The 25,704-nt window shown below is 42.4% G+C and overlaps 1 protein-coding gene across 1 annotated transcript in view; it reads left to right on the forward strand.

Moving 5' to 3' along the window:
• The window catches only part of DCDC2 (doublecortin domain containing 2), a 162,368-nt gene that overhangs the window by 74,763 nt on the left and 61,901 nt on the right, over positions 1–25,704 (forward strand). The gene's annotated exons all lie outside the window — the stretch shown is intronic.

Consider the following 25,704-nt stretch of genomic DNA (forward strand, 5'->3'; position numbering starts at 1 on the left):
TTATATTTTTTAAAATTTAAACTCAGTTAATGAACATATAATGTCTTATGGTTTCAGAGGTAGAGGTCAGTGATTCGTCAGTCTTATATCATACCCAGTGCTCATCCCATCACGTGTGCTCCTTCATGCCCATCACCCAGTTACTCCATCCCCCACCCCTCCCCTTCAGCAATCCTCAGTTTTTTTCCTAGATTTAAGAATCCCTTCTGGTTTGTGTCCTTCTATGATTTCATCTTGTTTTGTTTTTCCCTCCCTTCCCTTATGATCCTTTTTTATTAAATTCTGTATATTAGTAAGATCATATGATAATTGTCTTTCTCTGACTGACTTATTTCGCTTAGCACAGTACCCTCTGGTTCCTTCTATGTCATTGCAAATGGCAAGATTTCATTTGTTTTGATGGCTGAGTAATATTCCATTGTACATATATACACCACATCTTCTTAATCCGCTCATCTGTTGATGGACATCTGGGCTCTTTCCACAGTTTGGCTACTGTGGACATTGCTGCTATGAACATTGGGGTGCAGGTGCCCCTTCCAATCACTACATTTGTATCTTTGGGGTAGTTACCTAGTAGTGCAATTGCTGGGTCATAGGGTAGCTCTATTTTCAACATTCTGAGGAAACTCCATCCTGTCTTCCAGAGTGGCTGCACCAGCTTGCTTTCTTGAATGACACGATTCTGATACCCATGCTCCAGAACATCTCAAATGTGGATTTTAATTTGATATTTTGTAAACTTCATCTACCAATCCTCAGAATTAGATAAACAGCATTTCCCGGGTTTTACAAATGGGAGGGAAAAAGAGGAGAAACCATTTTCTCAGAGTCAAAGGGTCTATCAATGCCTCGAGATTTCTGGAAATTGCCCCGCTGACGCATTGCTGGCTGAGGGGTGGACATACCCGTGGGGTTATTTGTGGGGCGCAGATGCCCACAAGTCTAGGGGGAAGAGGAGGGAGCCGTCAGTGGGGCCGTCAGAGCTATCTCCCTTCTGTTTGGTGGTGAGTGTTGATATATCACAATTGGCCCTGAAGCTTATCTGAGAGATCGTGAGGAGTTCCCACCTTTCTTCTCTTCCATTCTTCAGTATTTCATCTTACCTTTGTAAATGGGGGTGGCAGATTTGAGCCCTTTCTGTTTTATAGGTGGGAGGAACAAGTTATCACCAACGAGATTTTCCTCTTCAGCAACGTGGTATGATGGTGGGTTTTCTTTGCCCTTGGACCGAGGCCAGGCCTTCTGCATTCAGACCCACTTCTTTAGGGTTAGGGAACCTTGACAAAGGTGGATCCTTTTGAGGCTGACCTCTAATTTATTTATCAAATGACCGAACCTGATTTTTTAAAGAGAATTTTTAGTTACTTTCTAGGATTTAAACTCTTATAACCCATACCCTTCTTAGCATCTGAGTTTTCTTCTACACATTTCACAAATCTTTGGACTTAGGACCCCCGCTCCCTCTCCAAGAATGCCACGTTCATGTCTTCAGTAAACATTGGCTGAGTGCTTACTGTGTACCACACAATTTTTCATCAGCAGGGCACCTCCATTCCTGCTCAGCACTCCATAACTGCTCAGCACTAGCACATTTTCTTCCAGAAGCCATAATTATGCCTTTACCAGGAAATCGTCCTCAATAAAGTAGAAGCAATTCCCTTCTTCTTTACAGTGACCAGACTCCATTTACCACTCATAAATGCCGAAGTGTGTTTATGTCTGATGCACTGACATGTTTTTCTTCTTGATAATTCACCTCTGTATCCACTTTGTCCAGGTAGTAAATAGTATTTCTGCTTCAACGTGCTCAGTACAGTGCCTGGAACAGTGAGTAATAATACTACTTGGTACCACAAGACAGGGCAGGGATCTTTCCCCACTCATACACCAGGACTCCCTTGTACACTGGGGACTATTTTATATATGAATGCTATTTTTATTCATCTCAGGAACCCTTGTTTTTGAAATAAGATATAACATGTGTTGCAAATCACGCATAGCATGCTATTGCAGTGAGGGTAAAGATGAGGAGAAGATATCTACAAAGTACTTGTGAGGTTTATAAGGTTTTTTTTTTTTAAAGATTTTATTTATTAATGAAAGACACAGAGAGAGAGGCAGAGACAGGAGCAGAGGCAGAGGGAGGAGCAGACTCCATGCAGGGAGCCTGATGTGGGACTCAATCCTGGGATCCCGGGATCATGACCTGAGCAGAAGGCAGACACTCAACCACTGAGCCACACAGGCATCCCGAGCTTTGTAGGTTTAAAGCTATCCATTTATTCTTATTTTATACAATTGGGTGATAATGCCAAATTGTTTCTCTGCAATTGTGCCACGTATCATTCCCTTTAAAATGCTGTCCATACCAAAAGGCACTTTTTACGGGGTGCGAAGCTGACAGGCCCCTTCTGTCCCTTCCCAAGTTGAAAGCAAATGTCTGTCCCCTTTAGACTGATTGTGGAGGCTTTCTCCCAGGCTTTGTAGTGCTTAATGGGACGGGGTAGTCATTTTATGGAGGAGCCTTACCGATGCCGTGGTCAGAAACAAGCATCCTCCGCCCAGGTCATTGCGGACAGCTCCTGTGGCCTCGGTGAGATAGCCTGGCGCTCTGCATCGCTTCATGACTCCTTGGCATCACCCAGAGCTTCCAGATCACCTTACAGTAGAGTCTCTTAACCCAGGGAACTTACTGTCATCTCCCAAAGTGGGTTCCACAGTATAGTTTTGCATGCTCTTAGTAGATGTTTCTTGTGGTAGGAGTGCGGGCTCAAATACAAATTTGGGAGACGTTGGAACGTCTTTGCTACAGGATTCCACAGAGCCTTTCACATGGAGGTGTCCCTTGCTGCTTCAGACTTTGGATCCCTGTTGCTGAAGCACATTGGGCAGGAAGACTATTCTGCAGAGCACGGTGTGAGGAGCGCTGGGGTGTGTGCACAGGGGGTGTTGCCGCACAGCCCTGCTTCCTCAGAGGTTGGAAGACAGGAGAATTTCTGATGAGGATTAAATGAGACACCATCTCTTTGTGTGGCTCCGATCAGAGCAGTAGCTCATGTAATCAGCTCACATTTTCTGAGTGTTTACTCTGCACTGGAGACTTTAGCTTTAGAGTCTCATTAATCTTCTGATCAGCTCTAGGACTTAGGTGTCATTACTATTAGCATCTTCCCTGTCTTACTCATAAAGGAACCCAGACACTGAAGGGTTAAGCAGCTTGAATTGGACTGACCAAGCAGCTGAGAGTGGGGCTCAGACCCCCTGTTTTGGTCTGTTGTAGGAGGCTGTCTGGGGGCTGGCATGGCCTCGAATCCAGGCAGTGAAGCCCTGGATCCTGTGCCCCTCAGGGCTGTCACCAGCTGTCCCAGTGATCAGCGGGCAGTGTGAATTCACAATGGCCTGTGTGTGTGCTTACAGGGACCAATAATCACATTTATTCGTGATGGGCAAATATGAATTGATGGCATGCTTTTAAAAGTGCTCATGTTCAGACAGATCCAAGAATTCTAGCAGGATGCAAGGCCACCGTTGTTTCATGCCCTGCCTCACTGTGTTTGGTTCCCCTGGTGGTTGTGAGGGTATTTAAGGAGATTTCATGGTGGTGGGAGAGAAGGCGTAGAGCCCTCTCTAAGATAGAAGATCCAGGGTCAGGGTGAGGAAATCCCATGCCAACCATGAGTCCAGGTTGTTTCCTATGCTCCTGACCAGGCAGCTATCAGTTGGAGGTTCCCATGACCCCAACTTTGGATTTGACAGTTTGCTAGCATAGCCCAGAGAACTCAGGAAGACAGTGTACTTACCTGCTCACTGGTTTATTGTAAAGGATACAACTGAGGAGCATCCAGATGGAAGAGACGCACTGGGCAAGGTATAGGGGATGGGATATGGGGTTCCATGCCCTCCTAGCACCTCCATGCCTTAGCCAATCTGGGAGCTCTCCAAACCCCTTTGTGTAGGGTTTTTAATTTTTTTATTATATTTATTTATTTAAAAATATTTTATTTATTCATGAGAGACACAGAGAGAAGGAAGAGACATAGGCAGAGGGAGAAGCAGGCTCCTCATAGGAGCCCGATGTGGGACCAGGATCACACCCTGGGCCAAAGACAGATGCTCAACTGCTGAGCCACCCAGGCATCCCTGTAGGGTTTTTTAAATAGAGGTTTCATCATGTAGGCATGATTGATTAAATCATTGCCTTTAGTGATGAGCTCAACCTCCAGCCCCTCTGCTCTGCCTGGAGGTACTGGCATGGGCAATGGGAAAGGAAGTTTGCAACCCCCAAATCACATGATTGGTTACCCTGGCAATTGGCCCCCATCCTTAGGAGCCTTCTGAAAGTCACCTCATTAGCTTAAACTCAGATATGGTTGAAAGGGCTTTTTATAAATAGTGAAACACTTTTTTCACCTTTGCTCTGGAGCTATTTTAGGAAATGAAGTTATTTGAAGACAAAAGACCAAATACTGAAAGACGCTCACATTCCCTTTTATCACTTAAGAAATTATAAGCATGTTAGGAGCTCTGTGCCAGGAACCATGGACAAGGCCAAAACGTATTTCTTACTTTAGGATGTTATCACATTCAGCAAGTCTGAGAATGTCTTCATCATGCTCTCACATTTAATTTTTAGTTGCGACAGACCTAGAATTCTTGGAAATCCTTATCACTCAGTGTTTTGAGCGTATTACTTCATTGCTGCTGTTAAGAAATTTGATGCCATTCTTACTCTTGCTTATCTGAGTGGATTTCCCCAAAACTTTGCTTGATGCCTGAGGATCTCAGAAAAAGACTTGAGGGCAAGTAGTTCATCTGAGAGGTGATAGCGGAAGCATGGGCAGGTCTGACATAGAAGAGAGGAGAACTTATAAGTGGGGTCCTCTTAAAGAGAGTCCTCTCTGGGCATCTGGGACTCAGTCCTGCTGGAACCTTCCAAGAGAGTGTATAAAACACACCTCAAAATTGTCCGGTGCAGGGATGAAGACACCAAGACATCTGCCTACCAAATCCTGTCCTTCATTGGTTGAGGGTGGTTCTTGGAACATAACTCTCTGCTGCTCTGGCCTGTCCATGCTCAGTCTGAATGAGCTTCTGTGGCTGGAAAAAGGCCTTAAGCAAAGTCAGGAACTTGAGGTAGAAAGGCCTGGAAATATATGGGAACTGCTCATTGAAGTGCAGTAGACTTCTGATGTGCAGTTGGGCTAAGAGGATTGAGGGCGGGGCAAGAGGAGGACTTCCTGGAGGCAACCTGTTGTGGACCAGGAGAAGGAAAATTTTGGACTTGACAGTCTTTGATGGTGGACAGGAAGAGATGACAAGTTTGAGAAACATGTAGGAGACAGAATGAATGTGATCTGAGGTCACATGGGAGGGGGTGAGAGAGTACTTGGGACCCAAGGGGACACTGAGCATTTTGGCTTGGGTAGATGGTTGTGTCATTCTCTTCTGGGGGATGTGCACATGAGGAGGAAAGACTACACGTGGATGTAAAGGGACTGGTCTGGCATCCAGTGGAGTGTGCATGGATCAGCTGGAAATGGAAAGAATCCCCTTGTAGAGGTACCTCCTGAGGTTACCACCTGATAGGTGAGTGTCAAAGTCAAGTGCAGGAGAACATGCCCCAGGCAGGACCCGTAGGTCTGGAGGAAAAGAGGCAACTCTGACTCTTCAGAAGCAAGTTCAGAAAAAGGATGCAAAGAGGTAGGAATAAAAACCATTTGTGTAGCACTGACACCTCTAGTGACCTCGCCTGTCTCTTACAGCACAAACACTGAGACATAGGTGTTGTTCATAGATGGAAATGCTCATTTCCATTCTGCAGATCCAAAGGCTAACATATAGAAAGATTTAGTATCCCACAGTCTGCAGCGAGCCAGAAGGTATTCAATAAATGAAATTTATTTTCAAGCTGTCCCAGCACACAAGCCAGGGTCCTCTGCCCTCAAGTTTAGAGTTTTTCCCATGACTACAGTGGCCTTAGCCAGACTTTGTAGTTGTCCAGAGCCTAAGTGTGTTAGAGAGATTGTATGTCTGTTTTATATGAAGCTAAGACCAAACAGAAGGTGCTGAACTCTATGCCCATCAGTGCAGTCAGTGCCTTCCCCACGTTGTACCCTGCACAGTGTTATTAACCCACATGCACAGCACCCATGGAAGTATAAAAGCATTGACATCTCAGATCGAAAACAGAGACAGAGTCATTATGCACAGTAATTGAACACCAAGAAATAATAGCAAGAAAATTGATTCAAACTGTACTTAATGAGGGATATGAAGGAAATGATTGTTCAGAATCCTGAAATTGTTCCTAGTAAGAGGTGAACATGTTGCAGCCTGAATATGAATGATGGTTTCTCTCTCACCGTAAAACTACCAAAAAAGATCCTGTTGAAAGTCTCCAGGGGTGCCTGGGTAGCTCAGTGATTGAGCATCTGCCGTTGGCTGAGGTCATGATCCCGGGGTCCTGGGATTGAGTCCCACATCAGGCTCTTCAGAGGGAACCTCTTTCTCCCTCTGCCTGTGTCTCTGCCTCTCTTTCTGTGTGTCTCATGAATAAATAAATAAGATCTTAAAAAAAAAAAAAAGAAAGTGTCCATATCAGACTAGCCCAAGAATTTATTAGGAGCACAAGGGGAAAATGGCTGTATTTCTTAATTAAAAGAAGAATACCACCATTTACCCCTCACGGGGACCAGAGTTCTCAATAATTATGTCTGATTTTTGGAGAGAGTGCTTGTGGGCTGTCACCACTCTGCATGACAAGAAGAGTCGCCACCCGGGACAGAAACAAAGGAACCAGTGATCACCATCATGGAATGACGGTCTCCATATTCTTTCTGGTGCTTTCTGCCTTAGCACACGTGAGATTTACTGCATTTTCAATTTGGTAAGGTTTGCCAACTAAAACAAGGTCCCAGATCTAATTGGCCTGGCACTCGGTAATGTTTAGGTGGACAAATTCACCCCTTATGGATTTTTATTTTCTCAGTAAGCCTGGGATAGAGGAATAAAGTTTCTTTGGCTGCAAGACAGGTATAAGGCAGCTTTTCATTTGTGAAGCAGGTGTCCTGTTTAATTTTTAGAAATTTGTTAGGAAGAACAATTAAATTTATCTTTAGACTTTATTCCTAGGTTCGCCCTGAGGTTATGATTTAGAATCATGGTTATGGTTGTTTAGCATTTTTATAATGATGGAGCATGAACGAAAGTGGATGGAAAAACACTTCCATAAAGTGGTAAGTGCCTGAAGAGGCTCTTGGCTAATTGCAGCGTGTGTATAAGGAGACATCAATTAGTTTGGACCAGTCTCCAAAATGTTCCTCTGGAGATGAGGAACTTAAGTACTTGGAATCAGGGAGCCTGGGGCTGGGGGGCTGGGAGCCCCCATCATCACTCCTGCTGCCCCAGGGAGCTGCCTTGTGGCTTCCTGCCCCATCCCTCCCCAGACTGAGCTCCTACTTCAGTATGAGCCCCAAGGTGATGTGTTCTGAAGGATGAAGGTCAGCAGGATTAGACAGAAGGAAAAGATCAGCCGGGCGGACAATGTCCTTTTATTCCTAATAAAAAAAGTTTTTTTAAACCCTAAAAATGGCATTCGGCATTCATTCTTTCTCACTCCAGATAGTTTCTGGGTTGACCTTGCTCTGTCTGGCTCTGCCCCATTATATAGTCAGCAGTGAGTGCACTCTGGGGAGGAGAGCCATAATAATGGGGAAAGACATGGTTTTCTTCTCATGACGGTTAATGGAGGTTGGAGACTCAGACGTGTGTCTAGGTCACGGTAGGACATGGCAGGTCGCAGGACAGAGTCCATGTGGGAGGCTTCTAGAACAGGAGAGAAAGGTTGAATCTGATTGCTGAGGTTGGGAATTGATATTTATTTGAGAGAGGAAGTTCTGGCCATAGAATCTGATAGAGTAGGGAAAAGACTAGGAAAGCCAGAACTGAGTTCAGCATTAAAATCTCTAATGCATTTTAAAGCCAGAGTAGTTAAATGTTAATTAATCTTCCAAATTAGAATAGTAATTGCATTTAATATGAGCAGGGAAAGGAAGGATTATTCAGGAATTTGTTTATTGGACAGTGGAGAATTGCTGTAATTTTGTTTGTTTGGTGGTGGGGGAGCTTTTCCTTGATGGCTTAATTGTACAATGTTATTTTTAAATCCTTTCTCAGATTAGCTCAAAAGTTCCTGTGTACTTTTCTTAAAAATCATAATAGTGAGGGTGAACATCGCTGTTTATACTCAAGGCCATTGCTCCCAAAACAACGAAAATTGGGACTTATCCTTAAAGAGACTAGGAGCCTTTAGTCTGTCATTGTTATGAATGGTTCACTAAAAGGCCCTTGCACATTCTCAACAGCCTCCTTTTGGACATGACGTTGGAATTTGCTTGCGACTCAACCACTCTTCTTAGGTGAAGACCCGTATTTCTGACCACAATGGAGCCTTGAACAATGCGGGGAGTGAGGGGTGCCCACCACTGCACAGCTGAAAATCCGAGTATAACTTTTGACTCCCTAAAAATTTAACTAATAGCCTATGGTTGGCTGGAAGCCTTCCCGATAACTTGCACAGTGAATAAACACATATTTTGTAATATGTGTTATATACTGTATTCCTATAGCAAAGTAAGCTGATAGAGAAAAATGTTACTAAAATCATAAGGAGAAGATACATTGATGATACTGTATTTATCAGGGAAAGAAATCTGCATTGTAGGAAGACCTGAGCTGTTCAAACTCATGTTGTACAAGGTCAGGGGTATTGAAATTTCTACCTTGACTTCCCACAGGCACCTCCACCTGATGTGTTAAACAGAGTATTTTCCGAACCCTGAATTGCCTTTATTTTTTTATTTTTATTTTTTAAAGATTTTATTTTAAAGGTTTATTTATTTATTTATTTATTTTTATTTATTTATTTATTTATTTATTTATTTATTTATTTATTTATTTATTAGAGACACAGAGAGAGAGGCAGAGACAGCGGCAGAGGGAGAAGCAGGCTCCCTGTGGGCAGCCCGATGCAGAACTTGATCCCAGGATACCGGGATCACGACCTGAGCCAAAGACAGATGCTCAACCACTGAGCCACCCAGGCATACCCTGGATTGCCTTTATTTACAAGTTTTCCCGACATATTCCCTGGCTCAGGGTACCATTAGGCCAGGACCCTGGGGTAATCCATGTGTGTGGGCAGGGGTTTGAGGGAGTGTGTACAGTTTCGGCTAGCCTGCAGTGAGAATTCAGGAGATGAGCAGTCCCTGCCTCTTCCATGGAAAGGAGGTCTATGCAGAATAGCCTCCAAATTAAAAAACCCAAGGAGCCCAAAAACCAAAAGGAAAAAGGCTGACAAGTCCACTTTGAGGAGAAATGGTTTATTATGGGGACTTTAGGACAGAGGCATGTCTTGGGTGACCCCACCTCCTGCAAGACATTCTTTTGTGGCCTTGGAGGCTGGGAGCACAGGTGGTGGGGTAAGGGAGCTACCTGGAGGAGATGTTAGGGACTCATAGTCGTGATATCTCCAGTGCAGATGGAGGACATTGTGCCTCAACGGTGTGCTTGAGGGGGTGTGGTCAGACCAATGGGCAGGGGGCTGGGCTCAGGAAGGCTTCAGATCACAGAGCGGTCACAATGGCGATTTATCCAAGATCGCAACTGTCTGCTTCCTGCACTACTCATTACTTTCTAATCCCTTTCACGTTACCCTTTCCATTGTTTTAATCCTGGTAACTTTAGAGGCAACCTAGATTTTCCATGCTCCCCACTCTCCCCGTACCCAGCCATGACCAACTGGCATTGATTCTCCCTTCTCAAAATCTCTTGAATCTGGCCTTCCTCACTGTTCCTGACTGACGCTCCTTATTTTCCACACAGACTACCGCAGCCTTCTAGATGGTCCCCTGAGCTCCTTCTTTGTCAGTCCTTCACAGTTCTGCCAGCCTCGTGTCCTTAAAAGACAAAAACTATTCTGATGAGATTCCTTCGGAAGCTTATCACTCTCATGGCCTCTCTTCCAGCCCCATCTTCCACCAGCCTATTGTATGCATGGTGTCCAGCACCACCAGATACCCTAATTTTTGGAGATTCTTCTCTTTATACCAAAAATTTTAGAGAATGTTTTAGAGTTTCTTGATTGCATGAGCCTTTTCCATGTCCCTCTGTGTGTATGCCTAGAATACCTTCCCGGTTCCCGTCAGCTTTGTTCTCCTGAAGACTCCCTGTGCTCTCATCTCTTCTGTAGAATCTGGTCCATGAACAATTTCAGAGCCAGGATTGTCCTCTTTATTGCCTTATTCATCCTGGTGAGCTCATCATCCAGGTCAATTTCAAACATGTAGTGAGCTCTCTGTGAAGTTTGATGAGAGAATGACTGAATTTTTAAAAACATTGTATGATTTTTTTTCCAGCTGTGCTTTTGCTTGAATTTGAACATTGACGTTATTCATGATATTTCTTATTGAAGGTTACCTTGATGAAATCAGATTGCTAATCAAATGTCTCCTAGTGACATAGAGGTGAACTGGGTCTGCCTGCACCTGCCACCCCAGTAAGGCAAAGTAGATGTATAGCCATGTAAGTAGATGCATTTTATTCAAATTCAAGGCAAAGTAATAGGTTAGAGACAAGACTGCTTACTTGAGTTAATAAATCAGTATCAGTGCTCAGGTGCAATATATGGCTCTGTGTGGGGAAAACTGGAAAATTTATCTTGTTATAATTTAATTAAAAAACAAACCACAACATGGGTGAATGGCCTCTGAAATGGTGCACTGCGCTGCTGAGATAGCAGCCTGAAGAAGATGCCACTAAAAAACAAAGGCTATTAAAACCAGAGTTGATGAATTTTCCTCACTTTATAATGTGAAATTATTCTTTGTGTAGTACTGTCTATATGCTATTGGATTTTCCATTATTAGAGGATTTAAAAGCCACTTTGGACTAAAGATTATTTACATTTCTAATTTCTCACATTAAATGATGGAGCTTAACTTTAAGTTGTGGCCCCGCACAAACAAAATTGTACAAAGACTGCATGCTCAGCCTCCTGAGGTTCTCCCCTGTTCACACACAGATTCAGGCCACTCACTCTGCTCTGTCCATTTATTTTTTCTTGAGCTCTATTTTCTTAGACTTTAACTTGTGAAAATATCCCAATATTTGGAGATTCTTCTCTTTCCCTGAGCATCCAGTTACCTGCCCGAAGGACAAGGAGCTACATAGAGACACACATACAACATTGGCACATTTCTTTAAAAAATTAACTTTTCATCCATGTACAGAAGAGTGTTCAGATCACAAGGACACACCTTGATGAATCTTTACAAGTTGAGCAGACCTGTGTGACCGGCAGCTGGATTAAGAGATAGAACATTGCCTGTGTAAGGTTTTCTTTTCTTCTTGACACCAAGTACCTGGTGTCTTTTCCAATACCATTTCACCAGCACCAACTAGGTGTCCTACAATTGGGTCCAATTCCAGCACTACCTATCAGAGTAGTGACAGACTCCATAGATTTAAGGGCTCCATCCCAAAAGACAGCACTCAGTTGAGATGCCAGTTGCAAGGTTATTAGATCTCACTTCTGTCCTACTTGGCTACAAAATCAAGGATGTTGAAACTTGCCTCACTCATGGACCTCAGAAAAGTTCTTTATATCCTTTTTTTTTTTTTTTTTTTTGTATATTCTATCAGATCTTGGAGGTTCTATTTATTAGGAGGAGTATCCTTTTTTGTTTGCCAAGACTCTTTTAAAAATTGGAATGGGTTTTAAATCCTATCAGATGACTTTTCTGTTCCTATTGAAAGATTTTTATGATTCCCTCCCCCTTTGTTCTTTATGATGTGAATTAAATTGATTTTTGGATACCAAACTTAATTGGCATTTTTGGATTAAATCCAATTTGGCCGTGATATTTTGTCCTTCTGATATCTCACTGCTGCAATCACCTAGGCCTGGAGTTTTCTTTAGGTGAAGGTTTTAAATTTCAGATTTGACCCCCCAGATCATGACCTGAGCTGAAGGTCATGCTTAACTAAGCCACCCAGGGACCTCTCAGACTTGATTTCTTTAATAGCTATAGGGATATTTATGTTTTTTTTTTTTTTAATCTTTTCCAGTGTCCATTTTGGTAAATATGTTTTAAAAGTTCACTTAAAATTTGCTAGTGCAAAGCTATTCCTTATATCTTCTTTAAAAAGGTCTATAGGGTCTATACTAATGTACTATTTTTCATTTCCCCATATTGGTAATTTTGCTTTTTTTCATTATAAGTCTTGATAATTAATAATCCATCAATTTTTTTTGGTCTTTCAAAATAACTAATTTTGACTTTGTTCATCTTTCTGTATTACCTGTTTTATTTTTCACTGAATTCTGCCCTCATATCTATTCTTCCCCCTCTTTGACTTTCTTTGAACGTGACTTGTTCTTTTTCTAACTTCCTGAGATGTTTATTTAGAACATAGATTTGGGGCAGCCCAAGTGACTCAGCCGTTTAGCGCTGCCTTCAGGCCAGGGCGTGATCCTGGAGTCCCAGGTCAGGCTCCCTGCATGGAGCCTGCTTCTCCCTCTGCCTGTGTCTCTGCCTCTCTCTCTCTGTCTCTCATGAATAAATAAAATCTTAAAAAGAAATGGAACATAGATTTTTCAATCCTTCTTTTTCTAATATATACACACAAGCCTATAAATTTCCCTCTAACCACAGCTTTAGCTGTATACATGTTTGATTTGTCTTATTTTCATTATTTATACAATTGTTTTCATATTTCCATTGCCATTTTGTCTTTGATATAGGGTTATTTAAAGTACTATGACTTAATTTCAAAACCTCATTTTTTGATTTTCCAGTTATCCTATTTTGATTTTGAGCCTAATTCCATTGTGATAAAAGAACATACTTAAATAAATGAACCTCTTTAAATTGTCGAGACATGCTTTGTGGCTTGGCATAGGATTAAATTTAACAATTGCAGAGGTATTGAAAATGTTTGTGCACCATCACTGCTGAGTGCCATGTCCTGTGTTTCAGTTAGGTCAACTTTCTTAATTTTGCATTTTGGCTTTGGGATGGTTCCGGACTCTTCTCTTTACCATCTGCTTTTCCCTTTTTTGCTCCTTCAGTCCTTTTGCTCTTTTGTTTGCTTTCCCCACAGCTTCCTCTTTTGGCCTAACTGTATTTGAATTCACCTATGTTTTCTCATTGTTTCTCTTGGCTCAGACCTGTCTTCTGACTAAGATTCTTGTTTCTATTATTGCCCCTTACCACTTGGATTCTGTGGCTTTGATCAGTAGGCCAGCAGGGCAATCTGCCCTTCCTTTAGATTCTGTATGTTAAAGATGCTGATCAGATGGCTCTCAGCAGACATTTGCGGAGCACAGGTTATGGGATTTCAGAAATATTGGACATAGTCCAATATTGCCCTCAAGGGTGTGTGATATGGTTGGAATCAGGACCCCCACATACAACGAATACAAGGATGTATTTAATAAAAATGGTGTGAGTAGAAAGTAGTGAATGGAGTAGTAGGAAGAAGGCAGTCATTATGGGCTGGAATGGCTTTATAGACAGCCTGGGATTTGTTCTGAAAAAAAAAAGGGCGGGGGGTGGGGGGGGAAACAGGGCTGTGAACCACAGGGAATTTGCGTGAGTAAAAATCCAGAGGCAGGAAAACCTCACAACTCTGTGTTTGTATTTCATAGATCACACTAGTTAGAGGGAACAATACCAGTTAGCAGAATTACAGTAACCTTGTCCAAAGAGGTAGATTGAGGTCAGATCACAAAGGGCATTTAGATGTCATCCTACAGGTGTGCAGGGATGGTGTTGGAGATTATGATATGTGTACAGTGGTCTGATGTGCAGAGAGTAGTGTTTTTAGGGAGAATGATATCTGATTGCTGTGACAGAATGAAATTGACAGTTTAGAAAGACCTTGGAAAAATTATTTGATTATTTGATTTGAAATGATAATGTACATAGCAAGACGGTAACAGATTAATAGGGCAAGGGATAAGATGGATTCAGTGATAATTCAAGAAATCCAGCCTAGATTTTTAAGAGACTGGAGGTGCTACTGACAGGAATAGGGACGAAACGATGTGGAGCAGAATTTAGACACAAAGATGGTGCCCAAGACCAAAGAGTTGGAAGCAGTGTTGTTACAGGGAAGATTGGCTTAGGTGGGCCGTGAGAGTGAAGAGTGTGGGTGTTGACACAGGTGTTGGGAGGCAGTGAAGATGGTAGATGGAAGGACCTCACCTAGACTTCTCTTGAAGATAGTATAGTCTTGAGAGATCTGTGATGACTTTGTGTTTAGCCACACGAGCTATGGAAGCCAACATAACCCAATACTGCTGTCCACGTTCCACATTCTCTAAAGTAACAGACTGAAACCAGTTAGCAGTAATTGTTGCAGTAAGTAGTAAGGGGGAAAAGTAATAGTAATAAATAATAGTGATGAGGGAAAAGCACAGCCCTCCTAAAACCACAAGCGAATTTCATTTGTGATCATTTGGGGTTCTGTTTTAAAGGAATAATCTATTCTGCATGTATCCTCCCCTTCTGAAGGTTCCCGTTTTGCCACAATAAAGACAGTTTGCTACAGAAACAAGGCAAAATCCTAAATTCTAATTAGCCAGTGCTATCAGAGATTAATAACACTTTAGATCTGCTGCAAGCGACTTCACATTTGAGCCTCTTCCTGTGTATCACGGCAGTAATTTACAAATTTTAATAATAGATGTCCTCTTTGAGAAATTGCCTTTCCTTATGCTATGGGAGTTTTTATGATTAGAACTATACTTCTTTCCTTGCAGTTGTTTTTCAGGCATTTATGTTACCATTTCTGCTTATCAGTAATGGTTCAAAAATTTTCTAACACAGAGCAATTAATATCTGTCAGTAGAAATAAATTACATTTTTCATCGCTTGTGACACGCTCTCAAATGCTGTTTGAAAATGCCATAATTATGCATCATCATGCTATGTAATTTTGGTGCCTGATGTATTAGTGCTTTAGTGGTATGATTTATATTTTCTGTGTTTTTTTTTTGTTGTTTTTGTTTTTTTTGGGTATTTTTAGTGTCGAATTAATAGGATGGGTGTAAGGATCGAGATGTATGTTGGGAAATGACATTTTGCAGAATACTTTGTGTTATTTCCCTTCTACTAATGTGTTCTTTTTTTTCAGTTGTTCACATATTTTACATATTTAGTGTATGCAAATTATGCATGTTAAGATTGTACCACTGATAGCTTTTGCCCTACAGCACTAGAAGGTGTAATATGCTTTCAGAAATTCAATGCATAGAGTGTATGCATGTTCAGAATATGTCTTTTATTGCCCTAAGAAGGAAGGATGTAATATTTGTAAAATTATGACCTCTCTAGGGTCCCTTTGGTCTTTTGAGTACAGTGGGGCAACTCTGGTGCTGTACCTTACAATTACTGGCAACAGACAAGGGCTGTGGTTCAGACCACTCTCTGCTTACCCTTGGCCTGTTCTCTCCATTGGCCCCATAACCTGGACTTGATGATCTGATTTTGATCTCTTTGCTTTTGGTTACCAGTCTTCACTCACCTGTGATCTAATGAACTCCAACCTGCCTGGGGGTTCTTGCCAGTGTTTTCCACCACTTGCCCCTCAGCTCTTACTGCATCAAGTGAGAGATTATCAGGAAAGTAAGATCAAGAGGATGGGGGTAGAGTCTACCCAGGAACAGGGGTGAAAACTTGGCAAATCACACATGACTTGACCTCTCAAATTACACTTTGCTCAGAGCATAGACCACTGTTGTCATCAGGGATGAACAAACAAGCCCGCTACTGCCTTCGCTTATTGCTACATGTGGCCATTCTCAAAGTGAGTAAGGAGAGTCAGAATATCTAACCCCAAAAGATGCACTATTTGAGCTAAAGGCAATTGAGAAATAGCAGTTGCCAGAGGAACTCATTGCCCTTTACCTTTCTGCCAAAAGCAGAGTGTACATGTCCATTTGTAAAAGCGTCCCTTTATCCCACATCAGGGAGAGGAGAGCTCGTACTCATTAGAGAGGGCACTGACCTGAGACTGCATGAATGAACCTCGCTCAAATAACCCATACCTTCCATTCATTTCCTCCATATATTTACCTTCTCACAGTTGACCACTCCTGCTTTTCCTATGTCTGCCTACTTCTCCACAAATTATCACTCTTCGTTAAAATGGTATAGAAGCCCCCAGACCTAAACACTTTTTTGGGGGTTTTCACTTCCTTTCTGTGAAGCCCCTGTGTACATGTAGAATAAAGTTTTTATCCTGTTAATCTTTCTTTTTTTTTTTTTTTTTTTTTAAATTTTTTTTATTTATGATAGTCAGAGAGAGAGAGAGAGAGAGAGAGGCAGAGACACAGGCAGAGGGAGAAGCAGGCTCCATGCACTGGGAGCCCGACGTGGGATTCGATCCCGGGTCTCCAGGATCGCGCCCTGGGCTAAAGGCAGGCGCTAAACCGCTGCACCACCCAGGGATCCCTCCTGTTAATCTTTCATCAGCTTAATTGACACACCCCCATCACTAAGCCTTAGAGGATGGAACAGAAGCTACTTTTCCTCCTCAACGTATTTCATCCTGTTAGACTGTAATCAGTGATTCCATTATGAAAACAGAAAAGAAGACCTTTAATTCTTAAATTTAAAGAATATTGCAACCTAAACATGTAAGTAAATAAAGGGAAATGGGGTTGGGGCGGGGGTCGACGAGAGTAACTCATTCAAACAAGTCCACATGGAATATTTACTCTCGAGCACTGATCAAGGGGTATGATAGTCCTGAATTACAACAAAGGCTGTCTTCACTGTGCATCCCTTAACATTTTTGTTTTTTTAACTTAACACTTTTGGTTGGGCTTATTTAGGTTTGGATAAAAGACAAACCAGGAATACGGTGATAAAAACCTAAAACACAGGCATTTTAGAACAAGCACATCCACACCTTCTCTTGAGACTTTGAAATTATTCCTCCAGGAAAGGCCCCATTACTGTGCGTCTCAGCAGCATCGCTGTGAGCAAAGCTGGGCTTCACTGTTAGAAAATTTTAGAAGAGAAGCTGTATTAAATTTCTCAGTTGAATAAGGAAAAGTATCGTAGTGAATAAAGAATTGTCTTCCTACATGAAACTCAAACCATCAGATCCCTTAAGTAGAATTTTAGGAATTTATACCATTAAATAGGTTTTCACAAGTCAGACATCTCCACAGAGCTGTGATTGTCGTATATTTTTAATTATGGAGGCATTGAAAGCAATCAGCTCACATTAACTTTCCTCTAAATAGAATCATAAAGCAGCCTTTCACTGCCAATTCCTTTGTGTAGGGGGTCACCAAGTATTCTTAAGTGAGTCACTTTAGAATGAATGGCTCATTGTAGGATTGAGTTTTATTATATTGAATAAAGAATAACAGAAATCTAAGTAGAAAGGACCTCTGAGATTCTGGTCACTTCATTTCACACCTTTCCCTCTAAGAACAAGTACCTAAAATGATTTAGTGCCGCAAAGAAACTGAAGCTGTTCATGGATGGCGCGCACTGGTAATTGGCATTTGAAGTTTTAAAGGAATAAGGGCATTAGGTTAATTGACACAACGTGAAGACAGATGCTTTATATTTTCAAACATCTTATGAGTTATTCGCTGGTGAGCTCCCATCTTAATTTAATATTTCTGCAGAAGTTCATACGTTGAAAATGTGTATCATGATTTTTATTTGTTGTGCCTCTTCTGTAAGGTGGGTTGGCATATCTTTCTATATTGAATGAGTCATCAGCAGGTGGAGTATCTGGCACATAGTTGTCTGCCTCTGATAGAATGGGAGAAGCAAAAATTAAAATTTACTTCTTAGTTTCTTAATATTCCAAAAGTCACGGTGACCTTTGCTTAATTACAGCTGTCCTGCCACTTAGACTGGTTTTAGCAAGTTGTACCTAAAAATAATGCCTACCATAGATGAAGGGCTTCTTGTGTATCTGGTATGATGCTAAGGTTTTTTTTGTATTTTTTTGTATATTTTTTTATTGGAGTTCTATTTGCCAACATACAGTATAACACCTAGTGCTCATCCCATCAAGTGACCCCATCAGTACCCGTCACCCAGTCACCCTGTCCCCCCGCCCACTTCCATTTACCCCTTGTTCATTTCCCAGAGTTAGGAGTCTCTCATGTTCTATCACCCTCTCTGATTTTTCTCATTCATTTTCTCTCCTTTCCCCTTCAATCCCTTTCACTATTTCTTATATTCCCCTCATGAATGAAACCATATGATGATTGTCCTTTTCTGATTGGCTTACTTCACTCAGCATAATACCCTCCAGTTCTATCTACGTTGAAGCAAATGCTGGGTATTTGTCGTTTCTAATGGCTGAGTTTATATTCCATTGTTTATATAGACCACATCTTCTTTATCCATTCATCTTTCGATGGACACCGAGGCTCCTTCCGCAGTTTGGCTATTGTGGACATTGCTGCTATAAACATTGGGGTGCAGGTGTCTTGGCTTTTCACTGCATCTATATCTTTGGGATAAATCCCCAGTAGTTGATGCTAACTTCTTTATACGTGTTGTATAATTTAATTTTCATGACAGTATCATGAGGCAGCTACTCTCTCAGTTTCAGAGATGAGAAATCTGAGGCTTGGAGTTCAGAGAATGTAACTTCTGTATGAAGCCCCAGGTCTGGTGAGTGAGAGGGTTGGTGCTTGAATCTGAGGCCCTGCTCCCTAGAGCTGTTATCATGCCATGTCTTTGCGGAACAAAGGATGGCTACGTTTCTTGAGCAGCTACTTAATGCTGGCGTTTGACGAAGCACTTTAACAACATATTTTCATTGAATCCCTCCAACAGCCAAAGGCATTTTATTTCCAGTCTACCAATGGGGAAAGTTCAAGAACATACTTAAGCTGTTAAGGGACAGAGCTGAGTTTCACATCAGATCACTCTGGCTCCGAAGCCCGAAGCCCGTTGCTATACCTGTATTCCCAGCTGTCCCCATGGAAACCAGTTCCCCTTCGTGTCTGTCATACTGAACGTAGCCAGTCCTTAATTGAATGGAAGATAGTACAGCATATATCTGAGTGACTGAGCAGTTTATATGAAAACTTTATAGCTTTCTCCCTCCTCTTTCCAGGATCTGTTCCCCTTCTTGATCACACCACATCTTTCCCGTACTCATCTTTGGGTGACTAGACCCTCCAATCCATCTCTTGTTCCCTCCTCCCCAGTACAATTACATGTTGTAAAGACCACAGTAAGCCCCTTTGCACCAAGTTACAAGTAATAGTGCCTTAATATTTAGCTCTTCCTAGAGTGATGGGCAATTTGCAGGGTTAATTTTCCAGGAATTCCAGGTAGTAGACACTGGCTGGAAAAAGATTTTTCATGTGGTTTTCTTGGGATCCTTTAAAACATAATAGAAGCTGACTCTCTTTACACATATATGAAGACCAGTTGTCATTTCCTTTGGGGTTATCTTTTTCTGTGGGGACACTCTTCAGATTTTATAACGAAAGCCAGTGAGAGAATGGGACCTATTTCATGGTAGTTCCCGTTACCTTAAATTGTACATGTGCCATGAAGTGAGAGGAAGCATGTATATGGATAAAGGAAAGATAAGAAGATGTGGTCTATATATACAATGGAATATTACTCAGCCATTAGAAAGGACGAATACCCATCATTTGCTTCAAAGTGGATGGAACTGGAGGGGATTATGCTGAGTGAAGTAAGTCAATCGGAGAAGGACAATCATCACATGGTTTCACTCATATGGGGAATATAAGAAATAGTGAAAGGGATTATAAGGGAAAGAAGGGAAAATGAGTGGGAAAAATTAGAGAGGGAGACAAAACATGAGAGACTCCTAACTCTGGGAAACAAATAAAGGATAGTGGAAGGGGAGGTGGGCAGAGGGATGGGGTAACTGGGTGACAGGCACTGAGGGGGGCACTTGATGGGATGAGTATTGGGTGTTATACTGTATGTTGGCAAATCAAATTTCAATAAAATAAAAAAACAAAACAAGCTTCCAAAACTGGCTCTTTCCCATTTTCCGAAGTCAAGACTTCTCATCGCTTATCTAAGACATGCATAGCTTATAGTCAGGTTCATTGAGGGAATGCCTGTTAATTGGCATGTAATTTAAATAGGGTAGGGAGTTTATTTTCTCTAAAATTTCACCACTAAACATCTAGTCATTTAGAATAATACATTTTTAAAGAAATGTAAATAATCTTTGGAAGCATAAGCCTATAATTTCCTGACAAAACTATCTTATGGGAAAATATTCAACTTGGTTTCTTGGTGGAATTTCATCTCTCATGATTTTTACTCTTTTTGTCTGTGTTGTGTTCTGGTGGTTTCTTTAGATCTGCCTTTCAGATCATTAGTGCTCTCTTCAGCTGAGAAAACTTGCTTAGTCTGTTTGGTATTTAATCTGTCTATTGAGTTGTTAATTTCAACGACATTGGTTTTCCTTTCTAGGTCTGTCTGATCCTTTTCCAGATCTGCCACTTTTTTATGTATACTTTTCTTTGAGCATTGTTTCCATTTTCTTTTATTTCTCTAACCATTTTAAGGTGCTTTAAAAAACATCATTAGGAAACAAAACAAAACAAAACAAACAAACAAAAAACATCATTAGGGAGCATCTGGGTGGCTCAGCGGTTGAGTATCTGGCTTCAGCTCAGGGCATGATCCTGGGGTCCGGGGATTGAGTCCTGCATCGGGCTCCTCATGGGGAGTCTGCTTTTCCCTCTGCCTATGTCTCTGCCTCTCTCTGTGTGTCTCTCATGAAGAAATAAATAAAATCTTAAAAAAAAAAAAAAACCACACACAAACAAACATCATTATTTGAAAAAGGATATACCATTTGGCCTAGTCATTCTATCTTCTGCAAACTGCTTCTATACATAAATTAGCACATGTCCCAAAGATACATGTGTTTGAGAATATTCAGTTGGGTATTTTGAGGATGGTCAAAAGAGTGTACATGCACTTCTAAATACTTTCTTCTAAAATTGCTGATTATCTCCTGCCTTTGGGAGTGCCAATTCTCTGTTTGTTGTGTCTACTGACTCTCTTTCATGGTGGTGAGTTTATAAATTTTGGTTTGTAAATTTTCATGGTGGATTGATCTTCATTGGGCAGTTTGTTCTTCTAAGATGGTCCCGTGTGCCTGGGGTTGAGGAAGCCACCCTTGACAGTGTTTTGTGTTCTGCATTTGCTTTTGCAGAGGCCGTGGATGCCGTCCTGGTTATGGACCAGTTTTAGGGTTAATTTCTTGGCTGGAGATTTCTTCAGCTACTTGAATAGTATACATTTAGATCTTTGTAGGCTTTTGCATACTACATGGTTGAAGTTCTAATTTCTCAAGGACCTCGGGGGGATGCCTGACTTTCTTGCTGCTCTCTGGTCTAGTGCACAGCTTAAATTCCACTTCTCAGAGATGGGGAAATCCCTGGAATGATTCTTGTTTTGTGTTAGAGTCTAATTCCAGCCCTCCCACCTTGGGGATGTTAAACTCCTAGTTCCCGGCTGCTAGAGCCAAGTTCTCCGTCCATCTTCCCTTGAAGCACAGAGACAGCTTTCTTTATTTACCTGGGAACTGCCCTTTCTTCAGAGCTCAGTTATGATGAAAACTTCCAGGTACCATATTATCTGCAGTCTTCTGTGTTTGTAGCAGGAGAGAGCCTGTGTCCCAGCCCTTGACGCCCCCCCATCATGTTACTCTATCTTCCAGACACCTAGATTTGCACTGGAGGGTTTTGTCATCTGAGTTTGCGGATAGATGAAAGACTGCCCTGGGACCCCAGCACTGCCAGCAGAGGGGGGTGGGGTGAGGGCTGGGCACCCAGAGGAGAGGTGATGGAGAAGGGGCAGGGGATGGAGACATGGTGTAGACCAGGGAGGAAAAGTGGGTGAAGGCACAGAAAGGGAGGCTGGAAGGCAGGGGACACCAGCTTCCTGCTCTTGCTTGGGGGCGCCCCTGCCCTCACCCTGCAGATGCACAATCTGTACTTCTCACTGACCCCGGTGACATTTACTCAGCCAGAGCAAATGAAGGAGAATCCAGGGCGGCAAAGGCAGTCATGTCCTGAAAGGTCAGGGTGATTTCTGATCATCTCAGGTGATTTTAGGGTGGGTATGTCTGCTGCTTTTCCCACCACCCCTGCTTCATTTTTAAACCAATCTCACGTACTGCTTTTTTTTTTTTTTTTAAGAGAAGTCTTTTTATGAGGCTTCTCGATTCCAAGTTATTCTGCACCTATTTGTTCTATTGGACCCATTAGAAGCAAATGCAGGCAGCGTCCCCATTTCTGGATTTTCCCTCAGTGATGTTAGGAGCAGAAGGAAATTTTAATTGTTAGCAGCAGCAGGATCTACTAATTCCTTCTGAAGTCTTCTGGATTTTAGTTTCTGGATGGAGAATGTTCTGCTTATGGCTGCTGTTTGCTGCTGGAGCAGAAACTGTGGCTGACTGTTGTTCAAACATCCATTGGATGCTACTGTTATGTGTTGATTGGAGGTGAGTTCTCTTCCATAGGAGGCATGCGGTATGCCCTATTCATGTTCATCCTAGGGTGAATCCTGCAATGGAAAACAGGCATCGTAAAAAAGGGAAGGGGGCACCTAGGTGGTTCAGTGGTTAAGTGTTTCCCTTTGGCTCGTGTTGTGATCCCAGGGTCCTGGGATTGAGTCTCACATTGGGCTCCCTACAGGGAGCCTGTTTCTCCCTCTGCCTGTGTCTCTGCTTCTCTCTCTCTCTTTCTCTCTCTCTCAGTGTCTCTCATGAATAAATAAATAAAATCTTTAAAAAGAAGAAAGAAAAGAAAGAAAGAAGGAAAAAGAAAGAAAAAAGAAAGAAAGAAAGGAAAGAAAGAAAGAAAGAAAGAAAGAAAGAAAGAAAGAAAGAAAGAAAGAAAGGAGAAAGAAAAAAGTAGGCATTATGACCGGATGTGAAATGTTAACCCAAGTTATGAAGCAAGTGGGGAGGACAAACTGGGTTTTTCTTTAGACTCTTGTCCATTTGTCTCTGTGCTGATGTCTCTTTGCTGCCGGCTCAGCCCGCCCCCATCACTCACCCCTCCCTGTGGCTGCCTCTCTCTGCTGAGCTGGTCCTGCAACCAGACTCACCTTTGAAGTTAGAGTACCCGTCACACGGGATCCCCACTGCATGCAGAATCAGTCATACAGGAACCACAGCTCGGCCTGGGTCTTCCTTCCCGATAGGCCCCCATCCCCATGTCCTCTGTGGCCCCTGGCAGCAACAGACAGGAGGGCTTTTGTCATCCTCTTAACAATGATAGTGATCATAGGACAAAAAATAGCAACTGTAATAATACAATAACCCACACTTGCCAGGTCCTGATACACCCAGGAGGTGGGACTCCTACTAGCCTCATCTGACAGGTGAAGAAACGGGGGTGGCTTCAGTAAAGTCAGCTTTGGTAAGGATCACACTATTAGAAGAAGAGTTAGATGCAGTCCATTTGCCTCTCCAGACGTGTATGGCTCTCCCCTTGCAGCCTGGCTTTGGTCCAGGTCACTCGGCTGCTCTGCAGGTGGAGCAGCCTCTTTCTCCCTTTGTCCAGACAAGGAACTCATGGGTGTTCGCTGCTCTGATCCTCTCTCTGCTCTGTGTTTGATGGGTGAGAGGCTCAGCTTCTTTCTGAACCTGGATGTGTCTTTCTAATTTTTCTCCTCTGTTTTCTCTCATTGCAAATTGTGTTTGGAGAGAGGGGATACCTCAGAGGACAGACTTCCAGAATGTCTTGACTGGAAGGGTCTGGTTCCTTCTCGGTGGCAAATTTTCCTTCCTTCCTTCCTTCCTTCCTTCCTTCCTTCCTTCCTTCCTTCCTTCCTTCCTTCCTTCCTTCCTTCCTTCCTTCCTTCTGCATTATCCACTGTCTGCCTCCATCAGGCTCCACGCTGGGTGGACAGAGTGTGGTGTTTGTCTTCAGGGAGCTCAGGTCTCCTGTGAGGAATTTGATGTGGCTTCTGTGCTGTGGTCAGGTTTGTAACACAGACTTGACTCTTTCTCGGGGTGGGTGAGGGTGGATTAAGGGCAGGGAAAGCTCAGGGAAGACTCTGGAACAGAGGTTGCAATAAACCTCCTCCAGGTAGTCAAACAGGGGGAGACCTGTTCTAGGCAGAGCCAGCATATGCCCAGGCTCGGAGGTGTGGGTGACCATGGTGAGCCAGGAGTAGGCCAGGAAGACACCATGTAAGGAAGTGGATCTGCCCGGAGCTGGGAAAGGAGCCCAGGCAGAGAATTTAGAGGGCCCTGGGGACCTGGCTAAGGAGTCCAGATTTTCTTTTGTGGATGTTATAGGTGCCAAGAAATAATCACAAACCAGGAATTTACTATTTGGGTCATTTCTTTTTGAAGAGATTGTATTCTCCATTTGTACAGCTACTAAAATAGGAAATATACTCATATATCCTGATCTCCTTTAGGAATAAGACATGAAAATATAGAAAGACAAAAAGTAAACAGTCACAAGTTAGAAGAACTTTGAGGAGCATGGCCTATTTAAACATGCTCTTTTGAGATTGCTCCCTGAGTGCTTTGTAGGTCTTTAAAAACACTGCCAGAAGATATTTAAATATCTTCCCTAGTGAACTTTTCATGAGTATGGAAGAGCAGTTTTTTGTTTGTTCGCTCATTCTAGAGTTTTTGCAGTTGGGGCATATTTGAGAAATTATTTTAAAATCCCAGGAAATATATGTATTTTAAAGATATGGTTCACTGCTTATTTTTTTTTTCTCTAAGCCTTTTAGTTCTCACTTCTTCCTTGAAACTTTCCTGTGTAAATACAAGGGAAGCTGGTGATTGTACCATTTTTATTTTTTAAGATTTATTTCCTTATTTTAGAGTGAGCAAGCAAGAGAGACACAGAGGGTGAGACAGAAGGCATGCGAGTTTGGAGGGAGGGGCAGAGGGAGACAGTGAGGGAGAGAAAATCCCAAGCAGACTCCCCGCTGAACACAGAGCCAGACCTGGGGCTCACTCTCAGGACCCTGAGTCACGACCTGAGCCAAAATGGAGAGTCGACCGCCCAACTGACTGAGCCACCCAGGCACCCCAGTGACTGTACCTTTTGTTGCGACCTCTAAATGAACCCTGATCTCCAGGCACAATCAAGGTTTAGATATGAAGATGTGAAATATATTTACAGAAACTGTCCTGTCCTCCAGGACACTCCATGTAGAGAATTCTAGCATTATAAATGTTTGGGACTCATGGTTCTTTTTCTTCTACTTGGTCATAATTTGGAAGGGCCTGTAAGAGAACTGCAAGATGCAACACACAGCCATTTTTTTTTTTCTTCTTCTTTAAATGCTCATGTTGGTTGGTTGTACCCTGTGCCTCACCGTAACAGGTCATTAAACTCTGTTTCTGGCCCCGGCTGCAGGTCGCAGGTCTTGTAATCCAGCGGTACAATTTCAGCCTGTACGCCGTTACAGGAATTGACAGGTACTTGAATCCCACAACCAGCAAAAAAAATGATTTCACCCAAGGAAGCATCTACAAATGACTTTCATTGTTGCTGGTTGTCTCGATAGCAGTTTTGGGCACTTTGTGAGCAGACATTTTGACTTTACACAAACAGTTGTGCACAAGTAGGAGCCCATTATCTTGTTATAATATTCAATTTCCTTCCCA

The sequence above is a fragment of the Canis aureus genome, chromosome 37 (genome assembly GCF_053574225.1).
Source record: "Canis aureus isolate CA01 chromosome 37, VMU_Caureus_v.1.0, whole genome shotgun sequence".
In the NCBI taxonomy this organism is placed as follows: Eukaryota; Metazoa; Chordata; class Mammalia; order Carnivora; family Canidae; genus Canis; species Canis aureus.